We start from the raw sequence: 12,555 nt of genomic DNA on the forward strand, positions 1-12,555 counted from the left end.
GGAAGGGATTGATAAGAAGTTAAGTATGTGCACCAAAACATACAGAACAGGAGCCTCAGTTTCTAGACCCCAAAGATATTGTAGCATTTTAATTTGAAAAATCAAGTACTTTTAATTCAGTAGGATTTTTAGCAAGACAAATGGTATTGTTAAGGCATCTGAGATCATATATGTGTCTACAAAGGTGCACATGATCCAGTAATTTAGCAACATGGTTGACAGGTATCATTTAAAGATTCTAGATTTGTGTACCACTGAAAAGGGTGACAAACTGTACCCTGCCATTCTGAAATGAAGCATTTGGTTGTTTGGATTTTTTCCAGATTATCACTTGTTTGGCTGCTGGTTAAAACACCAAACCCAAAGTGAGTTCTCTCAGTGAGAGAATCCTCATCTTTTTTGTGCGAGAGAACACACAAAAAAAAAAAGAAATGCAAGTACCTGTTTAAATATTCACAAGTATTTTATTAATCTACTTCTAATACTTCTTCTTGAATGTACATTGCCTAGAGTTCCCATGCAGAACATGACTACAAACCAATTTCTGCTGTGAAGTCATTAATGTTATAAAAATAACTGGTTGTCTTGAAAAAAAAAATACAATGTACTGTAACCATTTGTCTAAAATTAAATTCTGATCCAGTGTTACAATGCCAGGATTTAAGGATCCACTTTAGAAAAAAAAATTAATGGCAGAAAATTAAAAGCTGATTTTTTTGAATACAACAATTTCCAAGTTGTGAAAACCTGTCTGTGACTTTCTTATTACTTCCTCTGAATGATTTGAAACCTAATAACTAACATTTAGATCGAACAACTCCTGGCTTAGCAAAATACCAAATTCACATAATAAACACATAAGAAATTCTGAAAAAGTTTTCAGCAAAAGGGAATTGTGTCATTAAGATCATCATATTCTCCATAAACAGCCACTCCAGAGATAATAAGTGGTGCTAAAATTATTTTCCACACAACAATTTCCCTCCGTGCATCTCGTAAGTATGTGTGCTACTGCATGTGCCTTTTCATTTCAAGATACTTCATGTGTCAAATGACCAACACAAAGGGGCTGACAGGACCCTGCATATATGCTAATTTGAATGAAATGCCAGCATACCGAAGCCAAATAAGGATAATTTAAGAAAACTTACCTGAACTTGAGAAAGCACCTCTTAGCTGCATCGGTGCTAATTCCCAAATGAAGACTCTTCCTTGCAAATAAGTGAGCTTTCTTCAGATCTGTGGCACAGGCTCCTCCAAATGGCAGAATGAATGTATTGCCATTATTGAAAATTTACAGATAATTTGAAGGAATTGAACTGAAAGCAAGAAATACAGCACCTTTATTTTGTGTAAACTTACTGAAAATACTTTAGTCAGTTTTCAAGAACTTGTTGCTTATCAATAGCATTTAAAACCACAGGAAGGGTATGCATATGCAGTGATCGATGAAGTATAAAGGAATTAAGGAAACCAGATGGACAATTCATTTGAGGAGAAATGCCTAGATAAAGAACTTCCATTTAATGCTACTGCAGAGCACCATTTTAATAAATTTTAGGGCTGTCTTCTTATACATTATATACTTCTTCTCTGCAAAGAAGTTCTCATAAGGGTAGCTAAAATGATACATGTATTTTTGCAGAACGTTTACTTGCAATATAAAATTATCTTACAAGCAGTTCAAGTTATTCCTTCCAGTTTGAATTATTTTATAATTACAAATACTGAATCACATCTACCACTGTTATGCTAATACAGCCAGCTTCAGAAGGCTGCCCTCAAGTTCCTCACAACTTTCTCCCGTTTTACAGAATGTATGCAGCATTTTACTTTGGATGCTTATTTGAGGACAAGATGAACCACATCTAAGACAGATTTGATGAGCATCTATTCTGGTAAAATACCAGTTCAAACAGAGACGACCCTCATGGGGCTTATTCTCGTCCTTGTGCCATGACCACGTTTGTGCAGATGTATCTTCTGATGGAGCCACCTACTACACTGTACTGAGGAACTGACTTGGGTTAAAAATTGCTGCTTGCCATAGACTCCTCAGGATCAATATTCTGACTCAAGTCACTGCATGACAGCACAAATGACTGTGCTAATACAGCTGCAGGGAAAGTGAGCAAACAAGACCACATAGTTAATTGCAGTTACAAATGCCAGCACTTAAGAAAGTACTGTTGTCACCTAAGTGTAAATCACTTTCTGTCTCTGCATCACAGTTCATCATCCCCACAATGGCACCAAAAATGAGTTCTTGTAGGGCCACACCAGAACTGCGTGGGTCACAGTTTCCTGCCATAGGCCATAGACTTGCCAGTTTAAGGTGGGGTGAACTACACACAGTATGTAAGTGTATGAATACATGGGTGCATCTCTGCCTTTTCCACTAACAACAGAAGCAACTTGGATCATTGTTTAGATTGCTAATCACAGAAGAGATTTCTGCTGTTTAACATGTCTGCTTAGGTTAGGTTGGACCTTTTCTAACTTTTGAATCCACCATCTGATTTCAAAGTTTGTCAAAGACAAAAGTTGAAAAGTCATTTACATTTTATTAAGAATTCAGAATTCCAAGTACTGGGCAGGTGGACAGAGAAGACCAACGCAGACACTGACCAAACTGAAGTACAGACTGGAGCATATGCCCATGCTCTTAGGGAACAAGCACATAGGTAAGAGACACACCTTACAACTACCCCAGCTGCAGCTGGTATTTTTCATTCCCTCTAAGATACAACTACATAGGAAGCTAGTGGCTGTTGGATCTTGTGCTCACAGAACTACTTGACTACCCATGCAGAATTCAAATCTACTTAAGTGGCATTAAAATAAGAGTCCTTGGTCTGCAAATTCCAGCTCTGGTCCTTGTGCTCAGTTTAAAAGTACAGTTTGTACAACACTTGATAGCTTCCAGTCCTCTGGCACAGCATCTCATCCTAATGAGATGCATTCTGCTTAGCAGATCAGCCACTTCATCCTTTAGAATGAGTAAATGAATGAACAACATCAAGTCCTTATGACTTAGAAGTCTTTAGCACTTTATTCTAGCATTCAGTCTTTTGATTCTCTAATCCCATAATCAGATAACTTCCCATCAATATTTTTTGAAAATAATAAAATGTATATGACATTTCTGTGGTGAAAAGTAGCATAAAGAAATAACTCCTTCCTAGCACCTCTGACTCCATTTAGTTGTTTTTTATACTCCGTGAAAGTCCAAGAGACATGTCATGTCCTTCAAATAATACTTGCAATGTTACCATCCTCCTCGTAAGTTTAAATAAAAGCATACAACCAAACGTTTCCCTGAAATACACTGCTATCAATAAGACATGACAACTCTATCCACACTGCTATCAATAAGACATGACAACTACATCCTGTTACTGAGATTCATTTACATATTTGGAAGGGTTAAAATGTTACATAAAAACATTTCTGATCACGTGCATGTGAATGTGATTGGTCCTTTACTTGCTTACATACAGGCAGTAATTTTGAGATTTCCTCTCTTATCACTAACTTCTCACTTAAAAGTAAATAACTAACAACACTAAATGAGAACAGTTAAAGAGGTATCAATTGGAAACAAAAGCTATCCAAAAAGAGGAAGGAAATTCATATGAATTCCCTGCACATAAGAAGGATCATACTATTATTAATCAAAATACAACCTCTTAGATAAAAATACTGTCCATCTTAATATTCAATTAACATTTATTATTTATTAAACTCAACCAGTTGTATCTCAACATCTGTGTATACTCAGAATCTACATAGTATATTCTAACAGTAGTGGGTTTTGTTGGGTATTTTTTGGGGTGGTGGTGGATTTGGAATTTTTTTTTTTTTCAATATAGGAATGCCCTTTCACATTCAGAGTCCTTGCTTTGGAAAGTTTGGAAAGGCCTCAAGCCTTTCTTAGGCTGCTAACCTGCACTGATGGCTTTGTTACGACAGTCTTGACAGAAGTGGTACCCGAATTAGGCAAAATAAGCTTAAGCCCATTCATATAGTTCAACTGCACATAAAGCATCATTTCCAACACTCTACTCTGGACTAGTTCCAGTACTGGAACCAAGTCAACTGTATGCTAGGAAGGAATAGCTGTACAAGAAATTCAAACTGACATAAAACTGTATACAAGGAATTTGAAGCAATACACAAAAAGGCATGGGTGTATTTTCTTACTGTTTTAAATCTTAAACTTGGGTGAAATTTGCAACTCCATGCTACAACATGATGCAATAAGTAAAATAATGGCAACGATTTGCTAGAGTTTAGCTTATTCAGTTAATTTTTTTTTTACAAATGAAATACCTATTTGCATAATACAAGTATGATAATCAAAAATCAATCCAGTTGGAACAGACCCCAGAGGTCATCTAGTTCAACCTCTTGCTCAAAGCAGCATTAATATGTGAATATTCATTAATGATCCAAGTTGCACTCCTCACCTTGCAGATCACTAATCGCATGTTATCCTTAATCAAATGCACTCAACTGCCTTTGATAGCAATACTTATCTGCAGAAGGGTTTGTGGGAGCAGTTACTTGCCTAAGCATGGAACATTGTAGTACTTCCTAGCTACACCCATGACACCAGCACCATGTTTCCATTTCATTTTAAATGTCTTTTAAGCAGGTACTGTTGTGAGAGCAATTTTCAAAGGGGGCCCTGCAATACAGGGGTAGATCAAAAGATAGATGTACAGGGGTGTCAAAAGACAGATGAGAAAAGGATGGAGTGAAGTAGGTGGAATAAACCACTAAGTGAGGCAGAAGCACAGAGCCAGGTCCTGGTTTCAGGTGTGTTTCACAGGTTGATGAATGTAGCATAGAGGTCCTGCTCTGAGAGATACCTATAAAACTAGAGAAATCAGCATTGCTGGCACCAGCAGTCCTGTAGTGATCAACGGCAGTGACCAAACTTCAGCAGACTAAGTTTGGGAACCTCTACTTTAGTCCTGCCACTTTATTTTGTTCCTCCAGTTTTGCTCTGATAAGGACCTCCATTTTGCATCTCTGTTTAAGTTTATACCTTTGTTTCATGCATGAAGAAGTGATTTAATATGGTACAGCATTACAAATTAAAAAAGAAATCACAAACAATCCACAGGTTAAAAAAAAAAGTTGAAAAGTTTTATAAAACCACGATTAGCCAATCACACAAGCTGAATTACAAAACAAATTTGCCTTATATTAGCTCAGTAATGTCCTCTGTGCTGAAGCAAGAAATACAGTAATATTTTATCTATGCTGTGTGGCATATATGAACTCTGCCCCACAATTTAAACAGAGAAAAAAACCCGCTTATTTTCTAAAACACTATTTTATTTAAACATTTATTACCTGTTATTGTAAGTGACTGCAAATATTAATACTGTGGACACTTTATTGTAAACCATATAAATATTATTAAAGTGGTAACAACAGCAACAAGAAATAAACAGCGTGAGGTTATACAGAAAAAAAGAAAGTTACTTTAGCAGCTTTGATAAGACTGGTCTTAGGCCAATCAGAAAGGCATTTTAAGATACTAGGCTCTGAGATTTTCTAAATATACTGAAAACCTTTTCAATTCTGCAGCTCCAGACATTATTTACATGCCTTCTCCAAGCATTCAACAATTTTCTCTTAACTATACACTAGGAGTTAAATTTAGACCTCTCAACAAACTTTCCCACCAGCGTGTAAGTGGCAGAAATTAGGTCAGGTGATGGTGCACCCACATCAACCACAGGACCATGAAAGAAAGGGACATGGTTGAAAGATGCATGTAGGAAGCAGCAAGAGACAGGAATCAAGCAAGCAATTCTAAACCCATAAATGTGAGATCAGATGGATCCCCAAACTGACAGGGCATCTTCAACAGCAAATTTCTACCTTAGGTATCTTTATTTTATTCTTGTGTCAAGAACCTTTAATATTTTGTCTGATTTACAAATCTGAATAATCCATCCTACTAAATATTTAAGTTCTCTTTTAACACCAAACTATATTGCTTTTGTATTTTAGACAGTAAAATTTTCCTAGAGAATAGTTGTTTTTGGCAAAACTAACTGCATTTCCACGTTTGCAACTTTTTATAGGAGTACAGTATTCGGCATTCTAGTTGAGGCAGGAGGTTCAATACCTGACTACCAAGTAATAAGTCACTGCACTGGCACCTTGTCTGAGGGAAGAGTAAACAAATTGCAAGGAGATGCTCTTATGACATCCTACCAAAACAGATGTGCCCACACCTTGCTAGGTGCTGCTGCCATATAAAAAGCAGATGATTGGTTTTGAGTTTTGGCCAAAGTGTGAAACTACTTTCCTGACGACTTTCATTAGAAAACAAGCAAAAAAAAAAAGAGAGAGAGAAAGAAAGCATTGTTAGTGTCAATTATATTGTATTGTTTACAGAAAACAACATCAGCCTAAAAGTTCTGCATTAGCACAACAGAGGTTATATGAAAATTGCCAGTGCGGCTAGTTAATAACATTTCTGACATAAGGAAAAAGCACTATCAGACCAAAATGGACAATTACAGCCATTCCCTTTTGTTTTAAAGGCAGAGGCAGAAATGATGCTTTATGTAGAACAATTACTGAACATTATGACAGCTTTGAAATATATTATGCCTAATTTTAAAGTATAAAGGAAGGTTGAGATTGACAGGGAAAAGGACAATTAGATGCATTTAATAGGTCAATAACTTGCAACACCTGAGAACGAGAGGGGTGGTAAATTTGCATCAAAAACAAGAAGTTAGTAATATCTGGTTTCAGCCAGAGGTTGAACTACTGATATGTTAGGCTCTAGGGAAAAATGTAATAGTTTTTTTTGTTACCGCCATCATCCCCCCTATTCACTGCCCACATCCCTCACCAACACAGTATCCAAGAACTACAGCAAAAGGCTCTAAAAATAGTTTGAGGATTTAAAAAAATCATTTATTTAGAGAAGCATAGTGGTCTCCAGGCCCAAAATACTTGCTTTCTGAGGGTGAAGAACCACATGTATTCTTACAGCAATTAGGGTAACAAAACTCAGTCATGATGTGGTGTTTCAGCACCACAAAACAAAACCTATCATACAAAAATAATATATAATATAAAAATATAAAACCATCTATGTTCTACTTCATAAATATAAATTATTTTCTTTCAGTATCCCTATTTAAGAAATTTATTCATATCATTGGATTTACTAGCTGTTTCACAAATACATTAACAAATACATTCACAAATATATTAACACCAAGCCTGATACTACATTTTTAGACATTAAAAAACCCCATAAAAGGATAATTCAGAAACAGGAAAGATTTTGCAAGGGCTTTAAGTTCAAACAGAATTAGTCCCACCAAGTCTGACAAACTATTTACACTCATGTAATTCTGTGAAAAATCAGGTAAGTATGCAATATATCGGCAATTCAAGAAGGAGGAGATAGGACAGGTATTTTTTAACTCTTCAGAATAGGCATTAGCATTTCTTTGCCTTTACACAGCACTTATTAGAAAGAGCTGCCAGAAACTTGAGCTCTGGTCACGCATAGTGTTAGTGGCTGTAACAGTATTGGCATCTTTACACAGGACAGATGTTTCCCCAAATGGGACCGTGGAAAGCAAAAACATGCAAGACTAAATAAGAAAAGAACCACAAGACAATAGAGATAAAATTTAGCTCAAGTGCTGTAAGTACCAGAGGGGAAAGTCTCTAATTGGTAGGTAACACTATAAGCTCAAGTAGGTAAGAATGGATAATCTGTCATTTTAAAACTTCACAAAATGTATCGTTGCTCCTTCTTTCTCAGGGCGGATGGACACCTTGCCAACTTAGAATCAGTTTGCTTGAAGAGACCCCTTCCTTTTGTACTGTAATACACAAAAAATGTCTTGAAGCACGTTATGGAGTGTAACGAGAATTGTCTAATTTCTTGGACAGCGAGTGTCTCATTTAATCTTCTTTGTTCTGCAAACCAGGTTTTGCAGGCAAGATATTTAGAATTTTTTTTTTCCAAGAGTCACAAGGGTTCAACTCTAATTGCTATGTTTGATTACCACCTATTTTCAAGAAAACAAAATAGCCTTCAAAGTTACTTTGAAAACAGAATGAAACAATTAAGATTCATTTTAAAGCGTCATGTGTTATACCAAATATTGTTTATTTGCATAGCTATAATTTGGCATTAATTTCCCTTTTATAAATACACACAAAATAGAGATAGGAAAATTGGGATGGTGTAAAATGTGCTAAGCCCTGTAAAACACTGCCTTCAGCTGCTATCGCTGAAAACCAAGATTCTCGAAACAAATAAATAACCTTATTGATAACACGTCTTTGAATTCTGATGTAAGCCAGTTAAAACTAAAAAACACCAAAGAAATATCAGACTTTCATGCAGGGGAAGGGAAAACCAGTATAAAGGCCAAACAAAAAGGAGAGTGAAAGAGCCTTAAAAGAGCAACACCAATTAACATAGGAAACCAGAAACCAACATGTGATATCTGGGCAAATGCTCTCTATTTGTTCACTTATTTTCAAAACACTTGTCTTGCTCTAATCCTTTTTACTTTGTATACCTTTTAACCAATGCAACTCCAAATTTCCACATGAATTTTGACTGTTGTTATATTACCTCATGCTGAGTCCCATTCAGTATTTTCCATCAACATTTCATCGTTGATATTTTTCCCACTAGAAATATTCCTGAAAATACTTCATTTATGAAAAAACAAGAGCTACTAAGTTAAGTCTTGGCTATTGTTCCCTATCGGAATGGGGTCAGAAGCCTATGGGCTGTAGGAAAGGGAGGTAAAATAACTGAAATAATAGAATGAAAATTAAGAAAAAGTATTTTGAAGGCCAGCTGAAAGTCCCAAATGGAAATCTTTGCAGTGATTTCTGAGAACACTATATCAGGTCTAAAGTGTTCACTTTCTCTCTTTGCTACAGGGCAAAAAATATGCTTCTGTTAAGGATGACAAAATAAGAGGTGCTCTTCTGAGATCCAAGAAGAAAAAAGAACTCTAACTCAGAGCAATATATAGATTTCTTATGCTCTGGCAAGGCTAGTGAGGAAAAAGTGTAGCCCTTATTTTCAAAAGTACAGGGGAAAAAAAGGCATAAAAACATAAGAGGTTTTTAATTCAGAAAAAAGAGAAGGGTTTAAACAGATAGCATAGCAGTCGACAAAAAAGAACCTGGCCTCTTATTTTAGCTACTGATTTTATAACCTCTGTCTCAAAAAAGATGTCCCTCCCTTTGGTTAAAATACTGCGATGCAATAGCCAAAAGATACTACATGTACAGATTAAAATCAGTAACGTTAGTAGGTTGTTGGCTTAAAAATAGTTATGAAATACAAGAAAGTTTACAATCCCAGTCACCTTGACTTTATATACACAGAAATTATCCAAGTGAGATGATGGTGACTAAGCTTTCTTGTGATCCGTATTTGACAACAGAACATCAATAACATATTGAAGCATTAAACAGGAAAAAAGAGATACACGTATAATCAGTTACTTTACTACTCTTACCTTTCCAAAATGGCACTTTGCAAGTTTAAATTTTAATGTTCTTATGTTAGTTTTTGGAAAAAGAGGAAGGAAAATCAAGCAAGTGTAAAACCTAAGAAACAAAAGCTTGAGAGCAAAAGTTTTCAGCTGGTACCTCCTACTCCATATTCAGTTTCTCAGGGACCATCATGCAGCAACAATCTGGTTAGAAGCAAGCAGCCAACGGGTGTGTAATTTGCATGTGAAAATATTTTTAGAAGACACACACTAATAGCATATGTTCTCAGCCCGAGTACAATTTTCTAAATATATGCTCTGAATGTTATTTCCCCAATATTCCTAAGTATGTTCTAGACAATGGTTTCTTGTACAGATATGTTGCTCTTTGAAAGCAACATATATATATCAAGCCTTAAACAAATTAAACTCATTAAACTCATTTCAGAGTTCATCTTGGGGGGGCCTGGGAGGAGCTTCTATGAGTCTTTACTGTCAATGTAATGACTAAGTTGGCAAATTATGCTTGAATAGAGTGCAACAAGAGGATCATACCCTGACTCAGAAAGTTAAATCAGGTATGTTTGTTCGTTCACTTGCCTGAATCAAAACAGTTTCAAAAATTGTATCTTTAAACACTTCTACTCTATGTTAAGGAAAATTAGTTTCAAAAGGTAAAGACAGAAATCACTAAAATGAGAAATAAGCCACGTGCTCATAAATTGTTAGTTAAATCTAAACCAAATTGACACAACATGCCAGAGAAAACTACATTTAAGCAAACAGCAGTCTAACGAGATCCCAAAGTCATTACCAGTCCACATCTGGAACACTCAAATCAATTCCTGGTGACTGCAGGGTTGGCATAATGTACTAATTATTACTTTAGGACTGTTTTGTTCGGGACAACTGAATTTCTATTGTATCGTGAGATGAAAAACATCAGTTTCTTTCCTTTGCCAACAAGCATATGGAAAAACTCAGGTCTGGATTCTTTCTTTGGCACAAGGTTTTTCTTTATCCAACTTGAATATCAGGGAGGGAAAAAGAAATTATACCAGTAAATCCTACTGTGGTACTTAACAGTATATAGAAAAATAACTGAAATCATAGAATAGCTTGGGTTGGAAGGGACCTTTACAGGTCATCTAGTCCAACTATCCTTCAATAAGCAGGGACATGTTCAATGAGAGATCACGTTGCTCAGAGCCCTCAGCAAAATGACCTTGAATGTTTCCACGGACAGGGCATCCACCACCTCTCTGGGCAACCCATGCCAATGTTTCACCACCCTCATTGCAAAGTATTTCTTCTTTATATCTAGTTTGAACACACCCCCTTTTAGATTAAAAGCACTGCTCCATGTGCTATTGCCACAGACCCTGTTAAAAAGTCTGTCTCCAAATGTAAGTTAATTTACCAATGGACCCTAGACACCCTTAGGAAAACTTAGAAATTACACTACAATGATAAGAAACTAAACTGTAAGTATTACTAGGGCTGAACTCACAATATTCTGAGAGTCCTAAAATGCCTTGAGAAAAATTACTGCATACATACAACTACCTAATGAAACTATTAAACAGCATTATTCAGTGTATTGCATTATTTGACCAGTTTCAACAGTTAAATAGAGCCACTGGAAAAAGAGATTAAATACTTATCAAATACAGTGTGTGTCTGTAGAAAGACCCATCTCAATGGCTGTAGAGAGAATTAGTTCCTTCTACTCAACATACCCAAAAGTCCTTTGCACTCCTGATGAAAAGTACACAGGAAAAAAATACATTCTCCACAAGGAAGGCGCTACTGAACCAAACCACAAGATCAATATTAAAAAAGTCTTCTCACAAAATTATTAGCAAGTTTCACTACAATCTTTCTCCAGTCAGGCAAACAGCTTCCTCCAATAGAGCAAAATACCCTCAAACATTAATTCAATCTTCAAAACACTGCTGTAAAAATGACAGGAATAACTACTGCAAAAAGCTAGATTACGGATGTTAAAATGGACCCATCATACTAACATATCATTTCACGATGTAAATCACACAGTGCTAAACGCTTTTTAAAAAGGCAACCAGGGTTAACGTGTCAGGAAAGCAGAGGCCGGAAAGCAGAGGCAGGCAGTAAGAGAGAAGGTATTTTTTGTGCTATCACCAGAACCATTCCCTGACTCACTCCCTCCAGCCCCGGGGAGCAGACTGGCTCGGTCCACGCTGGCAGCTTTCTTGACGTAAGAGAAGCAGAGTACTGACCTAAATGCCGAAGCTGATGAGCTCCTTGCAGCTCACGCCCGAGGAAAAGGGGCCAACATGGATTCAAGCTGCCAGCTACTGCAGCCCCAGGCTGTTGCTGCAAAAATACTCGCCGAGACCGAGAGCCCCACATCACCTCGACCTTTGGAGACTCAAACCTCCGAAAAACGACCGCAAAGCGAAGTCTAGGCTGAGATTAAGAGCAGAGATTTTCAACGGGGCGCTGCACATCCCCGCAGCGCCTCGGTAGCAGCAGAACTGGCAGCACCAGGGTCTCGGGCAGAAAGGCAACACCCGAGGTACCGAAACCTCGGACAAGGTTATACCACACCCCGGGCGCGACTTCAGCCGGGCAGGTATTCAGTGAACGGCAGGTTAATCATCACCTCCGTGCCCCGAGCAAGGCGCGGAGCGGCGGCAGCGCCCTCCCTCCCGTCACCGGGGCCGCCCCTCCCGCCCGGCAGCTGCGGCTGCCGCGCGTCACCCTCCGGGCCGAGGGGCGGGCGGGGGGAGCAGGTGCGGGACCCTCCCCGCTCAGGCTCCCGGGAGGCGGCGGCGGCGGCGGCGGAGGACCGGCCCCCACGGCCGTCCCTCCCACCGTTCCGCCTGAGCGATGGAGCGCGGCGGGAGGGAGTAGAAAATGCCCCCGGGCCGATCGCAACGCCGCGGCGCAGCCCCGGCCCCGCCCGCCGGCGGCTCCGCCCCCGCTGCCGGCCGGGAGCGGAGCGGGGCGGGCGGTCCCGCATGGCGGCGGGAGCGCGCCGGAAGCTGCGCAG

General features: G+C 38.3%; 1 long non-coding RNA gene across 8 annotated transcripts in view; it reads right to left on the reverse strand.

The window, feature by feature from the left end:
- The window catches only part of LOC126648437 (uncharacterized), a 35,007-nt gene extending 22,628 nt beyond the window's left edge, over positions 1-12,379 (reverse strand). For 2 of the 8 annotated variants that reach the window (XR_007630810.1, XR_007630804.1), the window contains exon 1: positions 1,152-12,374. This is a non-coding gene — a long non-coding RNA (uncharacterized LOC126648437). Of the gene's footprint in view, positions 1-1,151 lie in introns of all 8 variants that reach the window. The other 6 variants (XR_007630809.1, XR_007630805.1, XR_007630806.1 and 3 more) reach the window with 6 other exon arrangements.
- Positions 12,380-12,555: the final 176 nt, after the last annotated feature.

The sequence above is a fragment of the Myiozetetes cayanensis genome, unplaced genomic scaffold (genome assembly GCF_022539395.1).
Source record: "Myiozetetes cayanensis isolate MyiCay16 unplaced genomic scaffold, myiCay2020 scf5-8, whole genome shotgun sequence".
NCBI lineage: Eukaryota > Metazoa > Chordata > Aves > Passeriformes > Tyrannidae > Myiozetetes > Myiozetetes cayanensis.